This window comes from Onychomys torridus, chromosome 9 (genome assembly GCF_903995425.1).
Source record: "Onychomys torridus chromosome 9, mOncTor1.1, whole genome shotgun sequence".
NCBI lineage: Eukaryota > Metazoa > Chordata > Mammalia > Rodentia > Cricetidae > Onychomys > Onychomys torridus.
Window position 1 is genome coordinate 41,379,891 of NC_050451.1, and position 7,274 is coordinate 41,387,164.

The window sequence follows — 7,274 nt, forward strand, 5'->3', positions numbered from 1 at the left end:
TCAGTTTACCTGTGTCCAGTTCCCCAGACATTCATACCATTTATATACTTGTCACCTTATCTTTCTTTTCTCTCTTACAGATATGTTGATATACATCCTCACAAAGTAACCACAGAACTGAATATTGTGAACTTGAAGGCAACTGGCTAGTCAAACGCCAAGACTTCAAGGCAGCCCACATTCAGGAGTGCTCTTTACTTCTGGCCCAAGGCAGTTCACCAAGGACAAATAAACTACTTGGCAGAAATTTACCTGAAGATCCTTACGCTGTGTCTAGAGAAGCAGAGGCGTGAGCAGCGTCATTCGCTGGGACTGTGAAACGAGCTTGGAGGTTTCTCGACCCAGCCTTAGATTCTGCAATGTTCTTTAGTCCCTTACATGAGGATTTTATCTAAGCAATGCTGTTTTCACCTGCTAGTCACGACTTTCCTAGTACTATTACTACTGCACAGGCACTATTAACAGACGACCCCACCATGCCCCCAGCTCCAGATAGTACCCAGACTCCAAGCAGAAGATCAGAAAGTGTCTGCTCCACATACTTCTCACACGGCTCATCACTGAGTGTGACCTGCCCCAGCTGAACCATTAGTCTTTCGTTACCTGAAGGCTATTTGAAGAATGAATCCTAAAGAACCCTACAGGGGCCCATGAGATGGTTCACGGGTAAAGGTGCCTCTCTGCTATTAAAGACCTGAGTTCGATCCCTGGTACTTGCATGATGGAAGGAGAGACAAAACTCCTTACAAGTTGTTTTCTGGTATGCTCACAGGCAGGTAAACACACACACACACACACACACACACACACACACACACACACAAACAAACAAACAAGAATTTAATTCTTCAGGGTTTCTCTGTGTAGCTTTGCACCTTTCCTGCTTTGGAGACCAGGCTGGCCTCGAACTCACAGAGATCCTCCTGGCTCTGCCTCCCAAGTGCTGGGATTAAAGGAGTGTGTGCCACCACTGCCCGGCCACCAAGAATTTAATTCTTAAAAACAAAAGAATCCCCCTGTGTGGCTCTTATATTTAATAGACTAGTTTCATAGGGTGTGCTGTTATTCAGGTTAGTAACCCAGAAAGTTATGGAATTCTTTTTTTTTCCACATTTTTCTTTATTAAGAATTTTTCTACTCACTCCACATGCTATCCACAGACACCCGCCTCCTCCCTCCTCCCACCCTGGAATTCTTTTATGTTGGTGTTTTTGTTGTTGTTTGTTTGTTTTTCTTTTTGCTTGAGACAAAGCCCTGGCTGGTCTAGAACTCAGTATGTAGACCAGGTTGGCCTTGAACCCATAAACATCTACTTGCCTCTGCCTCCTAAGATCTGGGATTAAAGGTGTGCACCTCTACATCCAGCCCAGGGTTTATTATACTCAACCTATCTGCAGTATCCAGAAAAACAACGGATGTAACTCAGCTTAGTAAGCCTTTGTAGAGTACTTACTTAGCATGCATGAAACTCTGGATTTTATCCTCAGCATCACATAAAAACCACCTATAATCCAAGGACTCAGCTGGGGGAAGAAGATCAGAAGTTCAAGAGCATCCTGGGAGCTTGAGGCAGCCTGGGATACACTCATGGACCACTTTGTCCCTGGTGGTAGCTGCTTATTCCCATCCTCCTCTTTTAAGTAAGTCACAGTCTCATATTCGCCCTCTTTTTACTTTCTCTTCGGGCTGCCAGCACTTTGATCTTTTTTCTCTCTCTTGTTTCTTAAGGTTTCAGAGCCAGGGGACATTTTAGAAATTATTCAACTGAGCTGGGTAAATTAGCTCAAGGCTAAGCTTGGCACTTGGGAGGGACTGCTGGGAGTTGGAAGCTAGCCTGGGCTCATGGTGGGTTTTGGGTCATCTGAGGCTGTGGAGTAAGACTTTGTCTCAAAAAACAAAAATGGAAAAAAAAAAAAAAGGTTGGGGATTTAGCTCAGTGGTAGAGCACTTGTCTAGCAAGTGCAAGGCCCTGGGTTCGGTCCTCAGCTCTGGGAAAAAATATATACATATATACATATATACATACATACATACATACATGAAAAAAAATCATTGAACTGAAAGTGTTTATATACAAATAGTAAGTAGTTGCTGAGGTCAATTCATGGTGACTGTGCCCCTGTGAGCCAGCAAGGGACTAGGTCTCAGGGAAAGGGGGGAGGGGATGACAACAGCAAGTTCACTGACAAGCTGTCTTGTAGAAAACAGGGAATGCAGTCATTTAAGATCAACTTGCTAGAACAGATCATGTATAGGGAAAGTGAGAGATGCTGGGGTGGTGGACTGGTCAAATTATAAGCTAGGGAGAGCAAATGTCAGGATCCAGGAGCACAACTGGGATTTCCTAACTGAGAAAGGATGCAGGGAAATGAACAGCATACCAAGATCTGATGGACAACATTATATGGGATCTGTAAGACCAGAGAGAGTGTAGGCACACAGCGGTGACGAGCCCTTCAGACCAGAGGTGGAAAGGGAAAGGAACTCGCAAAAACTAAGCGCACAGCACTGGCCCTCCTACGCTTGGATACGTTTGGTGTTTGGTATGTTAGCCATAAAAGGGTGAAGGCAAAGAAAGAGTCAAAGAGGACTAATATTTCAACTACAAGTATTATTTTTTTAAAAAAAGAAGAAGAAAAACGTGAGGGGAGTGACCTTACAAGGAGGACCAGTTCTTTGAGAAAGACTGTCAGGTAATGGAAGAGGCCGCAGGGCAAAGAACAGCAATCCTGCCACCAGAGGCAGTCAGCCCCAAAAATGATGCTGGGAACAGTAAAGAGTAGAGCTCCAGTCCACGCAAGAGTTAAGATTAGGTGGACTCCCAGCAGCTTGCAGCTTTTGTGCTTTATGAAGGTGGGTGCATGTGAATTAGTCATGTGCATGACTCAAGACCAGGCCACTAACTGGCCACAGAGAGGGGTGCCAGGATTTAGGACTATCAGTATCTGGTTTTGTATTCTTAATGTTTCAACTTGGCATCTTGACTCACCTCAGGGAAAAAATTTAAGTTGAACTTTGGGTGCTGTCCAGAAACACTCCCATAAAAACAAAATCAATAAGAATGGATTCTAGGGGATGGAGAGATTGCTCAGTGCTTAAGAGCACTGGCTACTCTTCTAAAAGGCCAGGGTTCGATTTCTAGCATCCACATGGCAGCTCACAATCATCAGTAACTCCAGTTCCAGAGGATTTATCTGATGCCTTCTTCTGGCTTCTGTGGGCACCTGGCCCACATATGGTGCACAGACATACATGCAGGCAAAACATCCAGACAAATACATTCCTGAAAGAAAGGAAGGAAGGGAGGGAGGGAGGGGAGGAGGGAGGGAGGGAGGGAGGGAGGGAGGGAGGAAGGAAGGAAATGAAAGAAAGAAAGAAAGGAAGGAAGGAAGGAAGGAAGGAAGGAAGGAAGGAAGGAAGGAAGGAAAAAGAAAAGAAGGGGGATTGGGGATTTAGCTCAGTGGTAGAGCACTTGCCTAGCAAGCACAAGGCCCTGGGTTCGGTCCTCAGCTCCAAAAAAAGAAAGAAAAGAGGGAAAGAAAGATAGTATTGGTCCTGAAATGAAGCAAAGCACCATTTGGTTCTGTTTCAGTGTGGCCTGAACAGCATATGACTTTGAGAATATAACTGAACTGGCTGTTACAAACAACTGCATTGCTTTGTGTGGACACTGTTTCCTTATGGCTAAAAAAGCAAACATTTTTATCGGATGAGAATTCTAGAAGCATTTGTCTTCAGACAGAGTGATCGACAACACATAAGTTGATAGACACACACACAGTGTTTAGGTCAGTCTCAAAACCATGCAGCTGACGGGAATGGCATTCATTTAACTTATGATCTGCTGTAGCTCAGCTTCCAGGCTGGTGCCTACAGAGGGATAGGCACAAATGGTCAATGAACTAAAAAAATCAATGTGGCAAAGAGCCATAAGAGGAAATTTGGGGCCAGATAAACATAATTTTTCCCCAACTTCATGTGTGAGGTATGCACATATGGCATATGTGTAGGTGGGTGGGTTCATGTGCACATGGCACATATGCATTGTGGAGACCCAAAATGACATAGGGAACTAGCCTCACTTGTTCTTCCACCTGTTCAGTAAATCAGGGTGCTCAATCAAGGATGACCTTGACTTTCTGACCCTCTGGCTGGCACCCACAGATGCTGGGATCACGGGGCATGTGCCTTACTTTTTATGATGTACAAGTCTCATACATGCTAGGTGAGTACTCTACCTACTGAGCTACACAGCTGTTTGGAAAGAATCTGTTGAATGACTGGGACAAAAAAAAAAAAAAAAAAAAAAAAAAAAAAAAAAAAAAAGCACAACTCCTGAGAGAGGCTGGCCACCTGCAAGGGCAGCATCTACTTGAGGGAAAGCATATTTGCAAATTACTTAGATTCAGAGTCCACAAAGTCTATGGTCAGTCATCTTGGTCTTCAGGAAATGCTCAAACGCTGAGTCTCTGCCACAAGCTCACTCCAAAGCCTGTTAATGAGGAATCACTTGGGGATCTTCCCATCATGATGGGAGAGGCTCGGGCGAGGAACTGCAAGACAGAAACAACTCCCAGGAAAGAAAAAATAAGTAAAAAGAGCAGCTCCTTGATGTTGAGATCAACTGCCTCTTAGGTAGGGAAAGATTCCCTCTAGGAAGAGCATGAGATAGATCTGTTAGTGACACAGGTTCCACCACAGGGCAGAGAGACCAACACCTCAGAAACATCACATCCAGAAATGAAAATCCTGGGATTCTTAGTGATTTGGGACACATTGAAGATCTCTCTCTCTCTCTCCTTCCTCAGAGGCAGAGAACTCACACAAATCTTGGTCAGTAGTAGACTAGGTGGGTCCAAGACACCAACACCACTTGCATATTTGGTCCCCAGTAAGTGAAACTATTTAGGAAGGATTAAGAGGTGTGGCCATATTGGAGGAGTTAAGTCACTGAGAGTGGGCCTTGAGGTTCCAATAGACTCCCGCCACTCCCAGCCTCTCTGTCTCTCTCTTCCTCCTACTGTTGGATCCAGATGTGAGCTCTCAGCTATTCCGGCTTCCATGCAGTCACTCTACCATCATGGACTTGAACCCTCTGAAACTGGAAGCCCAATTAAACCCTTTCTTGCCTTAGTCATGGTGTTTGGTCACAGCAGTAGAAAAGTAGCTAAGACACCATGTGACCTCATCTTAGTGATCTATCACTCAGCACATGTAGCTCAGCCCTCAAGCATGCAACTTGGCCATGGTCACATCAACAAGCACATGCCCACACCCCACACAAATGCAAAAAACTCAACATTTTTTTTTGCAAGAGTCTTTCTCTAGTCTTCCTCTACCACCAGATGCTGGCATAGCCTGCAAGAATGGCAGAAGTTGATTATATCTGGTCTCCAATTTCAGCCCATCTCTTAAATGTTTTTTGGGTTGCCTCTTCAAAGTGAGAAGTGCTATGCTAAAGATGGAATCTACCTCTGGGTGGAGACATGGCATTGTCTCCTCCTTCGGGAGTCAATCCAACTGGGCAATCATTCCAAGTGTCTCTAAGATCATTACTAGGAAGGGTTCCCCAGTCTTTTGAGATATGTCATTTCCTAAAGGGTATGTTTTAAAATCCAGAATACTTAAAATTAAGGATGAAGTATTTACAAGAACCAAATACATAGCTTTGGCAGGTATAAGAAAGGGACATACGTGATATGTTAGGTATTTGCAGTATTTAGGAGAATGTAGAGTTGGGTGCATAGTGTTAGGTCCAATGCCCCCCAAATAGCAGTGCTGGTGACAATGTCCTAAACAGAAGGACTTTGGCTAGGTAAACAGAAGAATTGTTATTGGGTAAATAGAGGCCTAACAGAGGGTTTCTATTTGCCAGGAACCCCTCTTATTACTCCCGAAAGGTCAACTACCTTGAGCGAGGGCATCTAGTTCCTGGCCAATTTGAACAGTCTGTATCAACTCAAAGACCCTGTCGACTGTTCTGTAAAATGTGCTTGCTGTTCTGACATTTTTCTCTTCTCTCTGTCCCTTCTCCCACCCCAGAGATAGCTTTGGCAGTTTAGTGCCCAATAAGCTTTTCTTTCCACACACAGAGTGGTCTAGTCCAGTGGTCTCACTGTGCCCTCACTTACATATAACTCTAAGAGAGACTGTTCATGTGTCATGTCCTAACAGCTGGGTGCAAACCCACTAGAGAGAATAACTATTACAGTAGCAAATTAGACTAATGAATCTAATATAAAAGCCACATGATCTGAAGTGGAATTTCCTTTCTAGATTAGTTTTGAGACAGTTAGAAAAACATAAGATTTAATCGCTTTTACAAGTTGTTTATATGACTTTTAGGAATACAGTGATGTTTTGTTGGTTAGCTTAGATGAATAACTTAATAAGGGCATGTCATATATTACACTTATAAAATGTATTTGGGGTGCCGGGAGACTGCTCAGTGAGTAAAAGCACTTGCTACCCAAGCCTGGACACCTGAGTTTGATCCCCCTAGAACCCAGATTGGAAAAATAAAACAAAAGAGATGTGGTGATGTCCATCTGTTATCTGAACACTCCTACTGAAAGATTGGAGGCAGCAGACAGGAGAATTGTTAAAAAGCTTGAAGTCACTGTTTTATGGCTGTGAAGAGACACCATGACCAAGGCAACTCTTATAAAAGGAAACATTTGACTGGGGGCTGGCTTACAGAGGTTTGGTCCATTATCATTATGGTGGGAGCATGGGAGCATGCTGGAGCAGTAGCTGAGAGCTACATACTGATCTGCAGGCAGAGGGAAAGAGAGAGAAAGAGAGAGACTGGGCCTAACACAGGCTTTTGAAACCGCAAAGCCTCCCTGACCCCACTCCCCCCTCAACCCTATGACACACCTCCTCCAACAAGGCCACACCTCCTAATCCTTATAATCCTTTCAAACAGGTCCACTCCCTGGTAACTAAGTATTCAAATATACGAGCTTATGAGGACCATTCTTATTCAAACCACCAGAGTCAGCTAGCCTGAAGTACATTCTACAGCCTCAGAAGCAATCAGAAAACTTACCTCAAAGTTGTCCTCTGACTTCCACACATGTACAGAGCACATGCTGCATACAAATACCACACGCATACAATGATAAAAATTAAAAAAAAACAATTAGGGGCTGGAGAGGTGAATCAGCAGTTAAGACCACTCTCTGTTCTTACAAAGGACCCAGATTCAGTTCCCAGCATCCACAAGGATGCTCACAATTATCAGTAACTGCAGTTCCAGGGCATCTGGTGCT